Source organism: Tupaia chinensis, unplaced genomic scaffold, assembly GCF_000334495.1.
Source record: "Tupaia chinensis unplaced genomic scaffold, TupChi_1.0 Scaffold000291_1, whole genome shotgun sequence".
Lineage (NCBI taxonomy): Eukaryota > Metazoa > Chordata > Mammalia > Scandentia > Tupaiidae > Tupaia > Tupaia belangeri.
Window position 1 is genome coordinate 1732804 of NW_006159776.1, and position 15556 is coordinate 1748359.

Here is a 15556-nt window from a genome sequence, read left to right on the forward strand (position 1 = left end):
AAGTTAATTATTAAGTGATTAATTAATTTGTCAAACATTTATTTAGTTCCTATGTCTCTAGTTATGCTATTAACAGTGAATGAAAGGCATTTAGAAGGGTGAGTGCTTGGATATTGGAGAAACATTCCTAAACTTAAGGACTTCCATAGAAAATGTAAAGTCTCTTGTGCCAGTCCCATACCCTAGTGGTTAAAGAAGATGAATGGTTGGCCATGGATTTGAATCCTGAGCCTGATAGCTTGAAAAAAACACTGAACACCTATGTATACAAAATCTTGACAGGATGGTGAAACAGAGAAGAAGGGATTGTGGCATAACCATGCCACATTAGGGGGTACTCTCTCCTTTTCTCTGGTAAATGCACATGCCATTTGGTAATGAGCCTGATAGCTTGAAAAAAACACTGAACGCCTATGTATACAAATTCTTGACAGGATGGTGAAACAGAGAAGAAGAGATTGTGGCATAACCATGCCACATTAGGGGGTACTCTCTCCTTTTCTCTGGCTTTCTCTGGTAAATGCGCGTGCCGTTTGGTAATTGGAAAATAAAAAGATGCAGAAGTCCATAAAGTCTTTATTGTCATAGTAACAAATGTTATAAATGTTTACTGAGCAACTATGATATGCTAGGCACCTTACAGGAACAAGTGATAAAATGAATTCTTATTAATTGAATAAATATTTTCTGAGCACCTTCTATGTACAAGTTATTCTTCTATCCTTAGGACACAAATAAGAATTTCAGTTCCTAGGGATCCTCCATTCTCAGAAGGGAAAATTGTCAATAAATGGTATTTGTCATATGTAGTTAAATTATTTATCATTTAAGATGACAGAGCTATGAAAATAAAAGGAGAAAGTAGAACAAGAGAAAGAGACTTGGGAATGCCAGGAGCAGTGTATGTGGGAGCTTTTCTGTTTGGTATATTTCTCATTGAAAAGGTGGGATATCGGCAGAAACTAGAAGATGGGGGAATTCATCTCAGTGATGAGCCAGACTGAGCTCCTGTTTTGCCATCTAGTAAGATAGACAGATGTAACATAAGAATTAAGCAATCTTATTTCAAATAGTAATGAATGTCAGTAAAAATAAGAGAAAACAAGCAGCATGAAAAATTCATAGTCCTAGTCCTGGACATTAGTACTATTTCATGAGAGGAGCTGCACTACCAGTCAGTCATGGCCATCTGGTTGACCAGTGTCTCTATTGCAAACACACACCTGCTAGGAGGTAGTCACAACCCACATGTCTACAAAAAGGACAGCAAGATGGTTTTATGTTGTCGCAGATATCATATTCTAACTGATGTGTTGACAGAAAAACATTTGTAATCTATCAGTTGTACTTTTGATCCCATAAATGCACAATGATGGATTGTTCTAACTCACATAGACTCCAGACTCTATGAAGTACTCGCAAAGAAATTGTGTGATGCTTTTACCACTGCCTGGACAGGGGAATAATGTCATATCACTAGAAAAATCCCACTATCACCATTTGCTTACCATAAAAAAACTTCTTATAGGTCTGGATTTGATTTTTAAATGAAGATGACACTTTCAATTTTCTAACATTAATATATTTTTTAAATATTTATTTATTACCATCAACTTTTAAATTTTGACCAGAGAGAGAGAGAGAGCTGCTAGGTCTGAACTTTAACTGCGGCCTGCCAGTGGGAGGCCTGCACCTTTTATCAACAAACCACCTGCCGGCACCAAGATTTTTATTTTTAATTGATTTATTTCTTACATGAATGAAAGAGAGAGTGAGCATTGTAACCCTCCCCTAGTTCTGCAGCCAGGAATACCTGTGCACCCACTGGAACCCAGCAGGTTCAGGAAAACCTGGGGATGTGAACCTGGAACCTTCCCATATGGCCCCAGCAGCATGTATACTGATAGTACTACCCTGGCTGGGCCTAACCTGTATTTTAATTTCATTACTAATAGATAAAGTGTGTCTATGGCTCATATTTAACAGGGAGTGACATAGGTTGTAAAATTTTTGTCTTATTCAGTTCAATTGAAGGCAGGAGTTCAAGTTCAACTCTCAGAAGGAGGTAAGTGGGGAATATTCAAAGGCCTTGGGAGGAAGAAAAATCAAAATGATTAGGCCTAAAAGAGTATGTGTGTGTGTGTATGTGAGAGAGAGAGACAGAGACAGAAAAGGAGAGGGAGGGAGTGAGGGAGATAGAGGCTGGGAAGCTGACCCAATTCTTGTTCTCTCCCTAATAGGGGTAGACCTAGAGGAAACAGTCTTTAATGAAAACCAAAATGATTTAAGATAAGAAAGCTAAGTTTCCTTACTGGGTTCTATAGGCTGAAGTTTTTTCTATGAGATCTTCAGAGATGATACCTGTCTGGTCTAGTTCGTTTTAACTTTAGTACACATTTACCCACAGTGCACAGTTCTGTTCACCACTTTCAATGCTCCCAGCTGGTAAACTGAGAACACATACTATGTCTGAAAGCTGCCTTAGGCTGAAGAAATCTGATCTTAGTGTTGGGTATTGAATTTCTAGTTAGAATGTGCATTTGTTCTTTATGCCACATGTTTTGGTCTTTTGGGACATTTACATGGACTGTGTTCAGTGAAGTTCTGTCTAGAGACAGGAGCATGGTCAGGGGACGACCCTGACTTTACTATATTCCCCACATTCCTGTCTAGAGACAGGAGCATGGTCAGGGGACGTCCCTGACTTTACTATATTCCCCACATTCTATGGGAAACACTATTTATTCATTCTTTTAAGATTATTTTATTTGAAGTTCAGATTAACTGTTTTTTTATACAACTGATAACTGATATTTTTGCATATGAGCTTTAATATTCTTTACTTAAAAATAATACACATGTGGGGCCAGCAAATGGCATAGTTTATGTCACTGGACTCCCACATGGCCAACCATGGTTTGAGTCCCGGACCCAGTGACTTGAAACGCTATACGTGCGTGCATGAGTGCCCAAGATCCCAGGAGAATAGCGGAGGAGAAGGGATTGTGGCAAGACCATCACCCCACTGAGGGATTATTTTTCGGTTTCCCTATCAGGAGAAGGGATTGTGGCATGACCATCACCCCACTGAGGGATTGTTTCTTGCTTTCCCTATCACTGTCTCTTTCTTTCTCCTCACATGATTTTCAAGTTATTTATGATGAGAATATATCATCTATATAATCAAAAGAGAAAAATAAAACTGTAATAAAGCTTTCAAGAGAAAATACTACCAGTCACATTGTGAGATTATTATGATCTCTTAGAGAGACAAAATGACTTGCTCAGGATTCAAACCCGAACCTCACCAGAGCCACACGACTGCTACCCTATTAGTAATCTGGGGAAAAAAAAAACAAACCCAAGACTAAACTAAACTAAAAGAGCCAAAGATGCAGCACCAGCACCTGGAGAACTAACAATCTAATTGGAGAAAAAAGTCACAGAAAACTGAGACATGAAATGCTGAAGCCAATGGCAGAGATAAGGAATGCCTTTGGGATTCTGCAGTGAGGGCAGGAGGGCTGTCTTGGCCAAGGGGACTTGAGAATGGCAACCTTAAACAGCTTGGTGGAAAGGGGAAGAAGGCATAGCATAAACAAGACCCCAGGGGCAGGAGTATACCAGGCAAGTGTGACAGAATAATTTGTCGAGATATTAATTTGTGTTTTGTAATCTCTTTTCTCCAGAGCTTTAGTTGCAGAGTTGAAAGCAGAAGTTATTTGAAGACAACAGACATTGCTGGTTTTTGTTTTGAAAAGCCTCAGCCTATTGGGCGAATTATAGGGAGGGGAGAAGGAAATGACTAGTGCCTTAGAATGGGATGCAGGATGATTGGAACAGGTGAGAAGCCATTTCCCCAGAACTACCAGTGGACTGCAGCTTAGGTTTGTGAGGGCAGCTGGGTCTGTCTCCTGTACCCTTGCAGTGCCTCAGGGAGGTTATAAGGCTGTGATGAGGGAACATATCATGGTACTTCTTGGGCAGTTAGACCTTGGGATCCATTCAGCCTTTGTAAAGCTCTGGTGCTAAGTGGGAGATTCTCATCTAGGTGCAGGAAACAGAATTTCCAAGTGCTAAAGAGAACTGATGAATGTCCATGTGACACCTGTGAGACTATCTTTTCTTGACCAAGACAGTGACCTCCTGAGGCCTCTCAGCTTCTCCAGCTACCAGATAAATGAGTATGATGCCTTCCAATTCTAAAATTCATTCAATCTATGAGGTTGGGAGTGTATGTACTACATGATATCATTTTATTTCTCCCTGAAATGCAGTAAGGATGGCATGGAGACTCAGTTTTAAAACAGCAACCATGAGAATCTGCACATATGCATAATGCTTTCAGCAGAAAAAAAGAAGTAGGAGTACACTGCGTGGTAATTGAACCTGCCTTTTGAATCTTCTCAGCCAGCAGGGTCTGATACCAGATCGGATGAGCATTGTTTCTTCCTTCCTGTAAAATCAGCTAAAACGGGAAGACTCAAGTGCAAATTTTCATCACAACTTGAGAAACCTTCCCCTCAACTCATCCACCCCCACTCTCTCTTCACCTGTGCCCTTTATTTGTATAGATTCTTGCTTTCAACCAAAGTAGCTCAGTTCCACAGAGAGACAAATCATGTACAAAGAGAAAAGAAAATCGCTTCCTAGACCTGAATATTTAGTGATGAACTAAACCTTTTGAAAGCGGAAAAATATGATTCTGTTGCAAAGGGGAAATAAATGTTCTCCAAATCAACGTGAAAATGGAGAAACCAGGGAAGTAAGGTTTGCATTTGTCCTTAATGTGGCTTTGGAAGGACGGAGACAAGAGATGGTAAATGATATATCCGACATGGTGCTCTGCTTAGAAATTGCAATTCTAACTGTCATACGTCATGAACTTCTCTCTCTCCCCCCATAATTCAAGACAATTCACAAGAGATGACTTCTTTTCTCTGCCGTGATAATATTCTCTAGCTTGTATTCTAAATAAGCAACACTGGTTACTACTTTAAGCAGGACCTTCTCCATTTCCCCACAGCCCTGAAATCAACAATCTCTTTCTCTGTCTGATCTGAATCCCAAGCCTATAACCCTATATTTTGTTGCTAGGTACACTTTCCGTTCTGAGTCCATGTTTCTTATCTCTATAGTTATTAAGGAGTAGGTCTGCATTGCCCTGTTTATATTGTAGTTTTTCATCATTCTAAATAAAAATGGGATACTTTATATCTTCCTTTTTTTCCGAATCACCTTCTTAATCTTTATCATGATCTACCTTTCCCCCCTCCAATCAGTGGCTTTTCTGAGTGTTGATTCTTTTTCTCTTTATTAATCTTTGTGGACTCCAACCCAGTCATCTCCTTGCTGAAATGAGAAACGTGGTATTCACATCATTCAACAAGGTGGGTTTTGGAACTCAGCAAAGATGAAAAACATAGGAAAACCTGTGAGCAACCTAGAGGGAACAGAAAGGTTGTTGTTAATGTGTTCTTTCATTGAACAGAGCTCATCCACACCTTGGAAATGAAGAGAAAAATGATTGTTCAAAGACACTGAGAAAAGTTCTCTCCAGGACATTTTATTCAAAGATTTTATAGTAAATGAATAGCCCAAAGTAAAATGTGACATCACTGTAAATGATCACACTAACACTCTCATTAATGTTGGCTGCTTGACTAAGAGTAGCAAGGGGAAGAAATTGTCTTCTAGGGCTGGCTTAGGGAAAAAGAAAATGCTTTGGGGAGAAAAATATAAATATCTACACTTTATGAAGCTGACACTGCTTGCTATTTGCAAAAATATTCAGACCTGTGCATCCTTCTGGGTCTTCAGAATTCTTTTCCTTGTATAAATCAGCTACAGTGCAATGTCCCAAGAACCAAGAAATGAGGTTACCCTTTGAAGATTAAGTATCCAAAAATCAGCAAAGAACCAATGAATTGAGCTGTCTTCAGACATGGCCTAGGACCTGAGATTCTATACTGGGGTGATTGAATGAACATGGGAGTGGACATAGATAGTGGTAAACTGAAACTGTGTGTTTAGGATTTATCTTCAGCATCAGAATTGCAGAAATTGAAAGAGTAGGGTTATTATGATTAAAATAATAGCTACTTTAAGAGTAATCACACAGGTATTGTGCTAAGTATTTGTATACATTCTTGATAGGCCCCTCAACAGTTCATGAATTAGAGATCCTTGTCACTATTTTATAGATTAGCACATTATAGTTCAGAAAAGGTGAGTGACATTTGTAAGGTCACATAGTTCATGAGTGATAGATCAGGGATTCAGATCCCCATCTGTTGGATTTTAAAACCTTTACTGTGGCCAGGTGGTGAAAGTGATAATGTACAACATTCTGTGGGCTGACACACAGAGGATGGTTCTAGGTATGAGTTTGGAGACATCCTTGCATATGCGAACATATGTGCTCATGATCTAGGACTGGCTGATGCTAGGGCTGGATCTTGGTGTTAAGATCCCATTGGGAGTACTGTCTGTCTTTTAATCTCAGTCTGTCTTACTCATGCTTGTGGAACAAATGTATTAACTTTACTAAACAAACAAACAAAGAACAACAACTCTACTGAGGGACCTCCTGGGAAATGACATGATGGTTACATTGCTTGATTCTCACCTAGTTGATTGCAGTTTGAGTCCTAGGCACAGCAGCTTAAAACTCACACTGGGCATATGTGAGTGTATGCCCAAAATGGCATAGCCATCCCATCTAGGGCGGTGGTGATTTCTTGCTTTCTGTCTCTCTGTCAAGCACATGTGCCCTATAGCGAAAACTCTTAAAAAAATAAAGAAAAGAAAATAAGAAAGTGTTCTATGTAGACTTTGGTGGAAAAGGAGCAAGACTTCAGCTCTGTGCACTAGAAGGATATATTATTTTGGAAGATATGAGTATTAAGTGGGCAGATCAATTAGGAGATGGACTCTATCATGGGAGAAATAGTCTATCTGGCTTTGATACACCTATATAAATACCACACTGGACTTTCTGATTCCCTATGATCTCATGTTCATCAAGTCTTGGTCAATGACTCGTCTGGTTTCCTACACACCTGATGCGCTTCTGTTACTGGAATTGGATATCTGAATCTGTAGATGGATATGTTTGTGTCTAGTGTCTATGTCACTGAGTCAGTTTTTCCAGCCCAATGTAAATCCCTTAAGGATGCTAGTGACTGATCTGTAGTTCACTTGAGACCAAATTATAAAACATTTGGAGAGGAACCAGCAAATGACATAATGGTTACTTTGCTAGACTCTAATATAGTCTACTTTGATTTGCGTCCTAGGCCCAGTGACTTAATACTCACACTGGGTGAGTGTGCATGCATGCCCAACATCCCAAGAGAGGAATAGAGGAGAAGGAATTGTGGCATGGCCATCCCCCTTGGGGAGGGGTGATTTCTTGCTTTCTGTTTCTCTGTCTCTCTGGTGAGTGCATGCGACTTACGGCACATATAGTCTATGGAGTACTATTCAGCCATAAAAACCAACAAAACCCTGGCTTTTGACAGAAAGTGGAAGAATATAGAAGATTTACTGCTGAGTGAAGCAAAAATCTCTCTTAAAAAAAAAAATGGAGAAAGTCCTTTATCTGAAAAAGCGACCTGCTCCTTTTTCTTCACACTAGCCTGGCTTTGCTATCCATTTTTTGAATAACCAAAATAAAAATGTTAGTAGCAAAATCACAACAGAGATATTTGCTATTATTACCTGAGGGCTTTGTTATGTGTCAGTTACTGTGCTAGGCATGTCATAGACTCTTTCTTTTTTAACCCTTGTAAGTCACCTCTGAGACATTTCTGTTTTACTGGAATAGGGCTTGGGGAGGTTGTCACCTCAAATATAGCAGGGCAGATAGGACTCCTGTCTAGATCTGCATGGTTCTGGTTTTATCTCAATGTCATTGCCCTAATCTGGGCCACTCTTTTGCTTTTGGGACTAAAATGTGGCTCCTAAATAGGCAGTTTCATATCATGTTGTCATAAGGAAACGCCCTCCAAATTTGTTACTCTGAGACTTTCCTATAGGAAAGCATTTCTAAGAATCTGATAAGCTCATGTATGAGGATATTTGAGTTCCTGGGCCTCTAAAATTGAGGGTGAGAGCTATAGGTCTGTTTTTGCTACCTGAAAGGAACTGATATGAGAAATGTGAAGAGTGGGACGATGGGAGGCAAGGAAGAAGGGACCTTGCTTGAGTGGCAGCTCCCATTCCTTTCTGACTTTTTTTTTGTCTCTTTATTTATTGTAATGTATGATTTATATATAATTATTACACATCTTTTTAGGGCACAGAATGATCATTAAAAGCATGTATATGGTGTATAATTAATTAAAGATGTAAACATATTCACCACCTTCAACATTCAACATCATATTCTGTTGTGAACATTTGAAACTATCTCTAGTGATTGAATATTCTGCAAGTATGTGTTAAATTGTCTACGATATTCCTTACTGTGAGATATAGTTCTAAAGAAAAACATGTTGATTAAAAATCAGGCAACAAATAATCTAATAAATTAACAAAGCTAATCTTAACATAGCCAATGAAAGAAGACTTTGTAACTTCCATGTAGAGGACTGTGAGAGATAAATTTATAATCTGGAAAAATGTCTGTGGTTATCACTCCTTGATCCGGTTCTTGATTTTAGCCTTTGTAAGATTTATTCCAAAAAAGACTCAGCTCCTTATAACATTTTGGAGTTTTTCTCTATTATCTAGTTTTATACAATGAGTAATAGTTATAATAAATATATAAATTGAAGACTGTGGAGACAACTGTCTATCAAATAACTGGTAAATTTGTATTTAAACTTGCTTGTGTGTAAATTAGTTGAATTTGCATCTTTAGCCTTTTGGATGGCAAATTTAGTACTGACCTTCAATGTTGTTATCAATATGTGTAAACTTATCCTTTTTTTCTAGTTGTTTTGTGTTCTCTTACTTCTCTCTAGCTTTGTCTTTCTTTAGCTTTCCTGGCGTAGTAGTCCCTTAGGTATTTCATGAAGAACTGGTTTCATTTTGGTGAATTATTTCAGTATTTGTTTATCTGGGAATGATTTTATTTTTTTCTTCCCATTTGAAGGAATAATCCTGTTGGGTATAGTACTCTTGGTTGAAATTGTTCTTTTTTCAGAGTTTTAACTATCTCTCCTTTTTCTTGCCTGGTATTCATTGTTTCAGTTGAGAGATCTGATGCTAGTCTAATGGGGTATCATTTGTAAGTAACTTGGCATTTCTCTCTTGCCATTTTTATAATATTGTCTTTATCTTTGATTTTTACTAATTTGGCTATGATGTACCTTGGAGAAGATCTTTGTATGTTATATCTATTTGGTGTCCTTTGTATCTCCTAGATTTGGATGTCTTCATTCCTCTTTAAATTTAATATATTATGAAATATGTTTTCTATGCCTTTACCTGTCTCTTCACATTTTAGAATACCTATTATACTGATATTCAGTTGTTTAATGGTGCATTGAATTTCCCATGTATTGACCTCATTTAAAATTTTTATTCTTCTTAGTTGCTTGTACTAAATCAGATATTTTGTCTTTAAGGTCAAAGATTGTGTCTTCTGCATAGTCAAATCTGCTGTTGATATTTTCAGCAGAGGTATTGGTTTCCTGCATCATCTTCTTTATCTCTAGAAGTTCTATTTGATTCTTTTTCAGTGTTTCTATCTGTTATGGAGTTCCCCCTTGAAGTTATGAAGGATTTTCTCATCTCCTAGAATTGGTTGTCTGTTTTTTCTTGCATCTCATTGAGTTTTGTTACAATGGATATTCTGAATTCTTTTTCTGACATTACTAAGATCTCTTATTCGTTGCTGGCGAGGAGTTATGGTGTTTTGAGGGGGGAAGAATTTTCTGATTTTCTCCTATTTCTTGATTTTTAGTTATCTGGTGACATACTTCTTTCTACTTCTTAAGAGTATGTTTCTGTAGCTGTGTGCTCCTGCACTGCTCTATAATATGTGTAGCTCTGTGCCAATTTCTCTCATCTATGGTGGGTGGGAGTACAGAATCCACAGTAGGAATTTTGGGTTCAGATATTCAGAGGAGACTTTCTCTTCTTTTACTGCCAAAAGGAGTTATGGGGAAAGATTTCCTCTAGTGTCTCCTATTTTCAGGTATTTGATTCTTGCATAACCAAACCTAAATGCTCCCAGCAAGGATGGAAGTTGAACTGACAAGAAGAAGAAGGTAAGGTGGTAGACCACTTTACCCAGTGTGCTTGTGCACTACATAGGCTAGAGGGAACCCCCTGCCCCAGCAGGCTGGGTAGGATTCCCTGCTGATGAACTCAAGTTGAGTAGCTTGGCTTGGGCCTGCTGTTGATCCTTCTATCCTGGGATCACAAGACCTCCCTGTTACTCTTACTATCTTTGGGATTTCCTTTCTGACTTCTATAATACACTGTCTTCTTTTTCCTATTTCCTTGGATTCAAAGCCTCAGGTACCAGCTGCCACTGTATAATTGTAAGAGGCCTTGATAGGCTTTCCTTAAGGAACCATGCATGGTGAACTATGATTTCTCCAATATCCAATTTATTATGATGATGATCATTAATAGTAACCCCTTAGATTTATAAAGCAACTCTCTCCTAACAATCTTTTTCCTAGTGATGGTCTCATTTACCCTCACAGGTTCCAAGGGAGGAGGAGGAGGCACATGATCAAGAAGTTTTTGTTGCACTATTTATTTGCACGTGGAACTCTGTTTGGTACTACATCAAGAGAATCCACTAGTTCATCAGGATATTTTATATGCCAGAATATCTTTGTGGCATTGATAGTATTATCCCATTTCACTGATGAAAGATTGAAATTTCAGAGAAGATAAATGACTTGCTTGGTAGCATACATGGATGAATGAATAACATGTGATCACTGTCCTCACAAAATAAACAGTATTATCAATAGGTCGCCTTTGTTGAGCATTACCATGTGCTGGGCACTGTGGTTAAAAAAAAATTAGGAGTAATCTTTGTTAACCATTTTAATGACTCTGTAAGTTTGTTGTACTCCAATGATCTATTACTGTCTCCATGCTGCTGATGAGGCATAGAAAGGTGGAGTAACTTGCCCAAAGCCATACAGCAGAGATGTGGTTGACTCTGAAAGGGAGGGAGAAGAAGAGAATGAAGCCAGGTTATCTATGTTGAATTCCAGTCCCAACAATTTCTGCATGACCTTTGGTAAGTTGCTGAACTTTTCTATGCCCCAGTATTCTCAACTGTAAAATGAGGTTGATACAAATGCCTACTTGACAGGGTTTTTGTGATGAAGGTCTTAGTCCATTTTGTTTTACTATAACAGTATATCATAGACTAGGGAACATATAAACAATAGAAGCTTATTTGATGCATGATTTTGGAGGCTAGGTAATATGAGTATACTGCTGGCATCTGACAGGTCATCTCAAGGCAGAAGGGTGTCATATGTCAAGGAAGAATGAGACAGAGAGGAAACTGGGCCAAACTCATCCTTTCGTTAGGAATCTATTTCCTCTGTAACTAACCCACTCTCAATCGGTGAGTAACTGCAATGATATATGCCAAGTGCTTAGAATTGGATCTAATGTATGTTGGCGACTAGTCTCTGGAGTTTTAATCCAGGTACTCTGATTCTAGAATCTTTATGTTTTTCTCCCCAAATAATTCTCCCAGGGGCAGAAACAGTAGCAAACATTTGAGCTAAATCTCTGAAGGACAGTCACTGGCTTGGCTTTCACAGTCTAGTTTTAGCTCAGTTGATGGAGAACTACATTTAATGATTCAAGTGACAAGAGCTAGAGTAGTAGCCTTTTTAATCCCTTTATAATTGTCCCAAGAATTGGAACTTTTGAGCTCAGCGCCTTCAGAGTTTTTCAATCCAAAGGTCATTTACTTCTGTAGAAGAAACATAAAAATTCTGCCAACCATAGAAGTTGTCTACCACCTCATTATTGATTTAATTTTTTTCCAAGGTGATTCAAAAGTATACTTGACAATGTGTTGACAAACTGATTTTTCTTTTTAGATTCAACATTATGCACACGAGCCAATCTCTCCATTACAGACAGAAAAATAAAAATGGAAATACCATATTACCTTCAAAGGATATAGTGAAACTACTTAAGCATGGAAAGCTTAGGCTTTGCCTCCAATTAGAATTTTTAACTAAACTCTTTATTTCTTTGAAAGACATTTGTCATATTTTTATCTTTTTTCTGGGTTTCTCAAAACCTATTCAAATAGACAAAGTCCTATTGTTTTTCAACACAATTAAGTGGAATTTTACTCATATTATGTGTATTTAAGCAAAATTACAATCTATGCTTAATTTTTAGGGTAGGCAAATTTGGAAGTACTTCTCAAATTAACACCAGTACTAACATAATAAAGAGAATAAGGATGTTCAGTCAATATATTTAAAAAATATTTTGTCAGAGAGTGCATGTGTTCTCTGGAGAAAGAGACAGAGAGAGTATGTGTGTGAGAGAGTGAGAGCAAAAGCCCCTCTTTCCCAATGGGGAATGGTCATGCTGCAATCCCTTCTCCTCCATCTTCCCTTCCTTTCAGGAGTTTGAGCATGCACACACACGTCCAGTGCATTTCTCTCGCTGCCGCATCTGAGACTGGAACTGCAGGGTCAGTCATGTGGGATATGGCTGCCTTAACCATTAGAGGCTGGCCCCCAATCAATAGCTGAATTAGAAAATCCTTTAGATGGTATAGCTGGCCCATTTAAATAGCAAAGTTTGCCATTTAATTAAAATATATTATACATGTATTTCTTTAGAAGAATAGATGTTTAGTAATAATTGTTATCACTTATTGAATATATCCAGCAAGACATGTATGATTATCCCTACTTTACAGGTAGATTTACATTTTTGAGATTCAATATAATTTTTCTAAGGTATTAAGACCAGGCTTTGGACCTGTATTTATTTTCTTTCCAGATCTACACTCTTAATAACTGTTCTATCTGTATTATACTATATGGTAAGTGGCACAACCTAGATTCAAATTCAGGTGTCCTGAGCTGATAGCCCATATCATTGTATAGCACCTCATTGCTCTTCTGTTTGTTATTCTGACTCTCTTGGGACCTTTCTTCTTTGGAGACCATCAGTTGCTGTATTTCTTTTACATGGAAGGCAAGCATCCAAGAGATGTAATTTGAAGTCAAAACTTATATGCTTGATTTAGATCACATTTCTCTAACACACATCATTATGGCACAGATCTCTATAAACTACACAAAAATAATTCCAAGTTCCTACTCTTGACATACTAGCTTCATCAATACATGATTCAGCCAAATTCCAATATTATAAAGAAGAGGGAAAGTTCATTGGATTTTTTTAAATGTTTGTAGTAGAACTTAAATATTCAAGAAGCAGCTGCCATGTAGAAATAAAAATTCTCACTCATTAAATCAGTATGTTGAAAGATACAAGAGAGGCAGCCCATTGTGTTCAGAGTGTTAGAGTGCTCCATCCTGTTCTTCTTGCTCAGGGAATTTTTGACATGGACTGCTGTTTATTTTTTATTTTTATTTTTTTTTTAGAGTTCTTTTTTCTTTTTCTTTTCTTTTCTTTTTTTTTTTTTGACTATAGGGCACATGCACTCTCCAGAAAGAGAGAGAGAGAGACAGAAAGCAAGAAGTCACCCTACCCCCCCCACCCCAGAGACAGAAAGCAAGAAGTCACCCTCCCCCCCCCACCCTGGTGTGGGGGGGGATGGCCATGCCACAGTCCCTTCTCCGCCATTCTCTTCTCGGGATCCTGGGCACTTACGCATATGTACCCAGTGTGAGTTTAAGTCACCAGATCTGGGACTCGAACCGTGGTCAGCTACATAGCCATTATGCTAACTGCTGGTCCCATGGACTGCTGTTTATGGAGCAGGAATCAAAAAGCATAGGTTTTATTGGCCCTGGATTGGTCAATTGAGTGAGTTTTTCAATTTCTCAGAGCCTCATCTCCTCCCTGGTAAAATGTGGTTGATCCTTTCTGCCTTGCTTGCTCCCAGGGAGGTAATGAGGATTGAATGAGAGAGCACACATGATTGTTTAGAGCTGCATAAGCTTAAAATGTAATTATGATTATGCTGGGAGAAGAGCGTTCCTAATCTAATGAGAAAGATGTCCTTGTCCTTCATGTACCCTCTTACCTTCCTCCCCTTTCTTCCTGCTCTCTCTTTCTTTTCTCCCTTTGATCCTCTGCCGCCTCCTCTCCCTCCTGCTGGAGTTTATGGCCTAGGCTAATGAGACAAATATGGCTCCTCGCATCAAGGGTGGGGAATTAAGGCCTGGTTATAGCCCAATTTAATTTTCATGATCTCTTGAACAAGTGAAGGAATGCTGGGGAAACAGGCTGATCTTGGCCTGATGCCGGCCCAGCCTGAGTCGGGGCAGCCGTTACCCATACTAGCTCATCGCACTCTTGGTAGACATTTCAATTAAAAGTCATTACCCTTCCTTCCATGCCTTCCTCAGCAGAGGCAGCCGCCAGCCCTGGGTTTTGGTCCCAGTTCTTTCCCTTTGCAAGCAACCTTGAATGAGTCTAATCTCTCTAAGCCTTAAGCTCCGCGCTCATGAAATGGAGATATTAATGATACCAGCCCTACCTTTCACACAGGGCTCGTTTAAGGGTTAAGGCAAATAAATGAAAATGATTTCAAATGGGCCAGTTCTATGTGATTTTAATTATTATGTAGCATGACTTGCCATTCACAATTTTTAATAAATTCTTCCAAGTCAGTAGTTTCATGGAGTATTTTTTGGAAAACATATTGGGCTGTCCTAGGTCTCCTGTGATTATCTGAGATCTTGAGCAAGCACTCTTATGAGACTCTTAAGAGCTTAGTAAACATGAAATACCCTATATCCAATACATGCAATGTTAAGTCTAAAAAGTAGATTTTTATAGAAGTTAGAATCCCATGCAAACTGTTTCTCTACCTTGCAACCAGAGATTAGACCCTTTTTCTGATAATTATGAGAGACTTGGGGATACCTTTGTTTTTTATCTGCAGTTTCCAATCTTTTCTGTGATTTCTCTTTGTTTACAGAATCTTGCAAATGTTTTTTGTTTGCTTGTTTGTTTCTCTAGGACCCTTCTCATCTCCTCTGAGTGGATCTCCCCAGTTGCTTGGCCAATGAGCTCTTACCTTCCTGGATCCCTGAACTCTTTCCTTTATAGCTTGCTCTTTCTGCCAAGGGAAGGTAGTGAAATTAATTTCATGGATGGCTGAAATTTTGTTCCTTTCTTTCTTTTCTTCTCCAGACTAAGGTTGAAAAGTTACTTCTCATATCAACTTAGTTCTACAAGGGCCTCTTTGCCCATAATATTCTCAATACTACCTCTTTATATTTTTATCAGTAAAATGTAATTTTGTTTGATATGTTTTATTTGAATTTTTATTTACATTTTTGTTAAATTATTCTTATTATTCTCTTAATGTTACATGCTCCATGAACCCTGTCCTCAACCCTCTTTTATGTATTCACTTCCTGGATAATCTCTTGAGTCAAAAGGTTTACTTATC

General features: G+C 38.4%; 1 long non-coding RNA gene across 4 annotated transcripts in view; it reads left to right on the plus strand.

Annotated features, from left to right (window-relative positions):
• Positions 1 to 15556, plus strand: part of LOC114008134 (uncharacterized) — a 300116-nt gene that overhangs the window by 86455 nt on the left and 198105 nt on the right. For all 4 annotated transcript variants that reach the window (XR_003549695.1, XR_003549697.1, XR_003549698.1 and 1 more), the window contains exon 2: positions 2024 to 2065. This is a non-coding gene — a long non-coding RNA (uncharacterized LOC114008134). The remainder of the gene's footprint in view (positions 1 to 2023; positions 2066 to 15556) is intronic.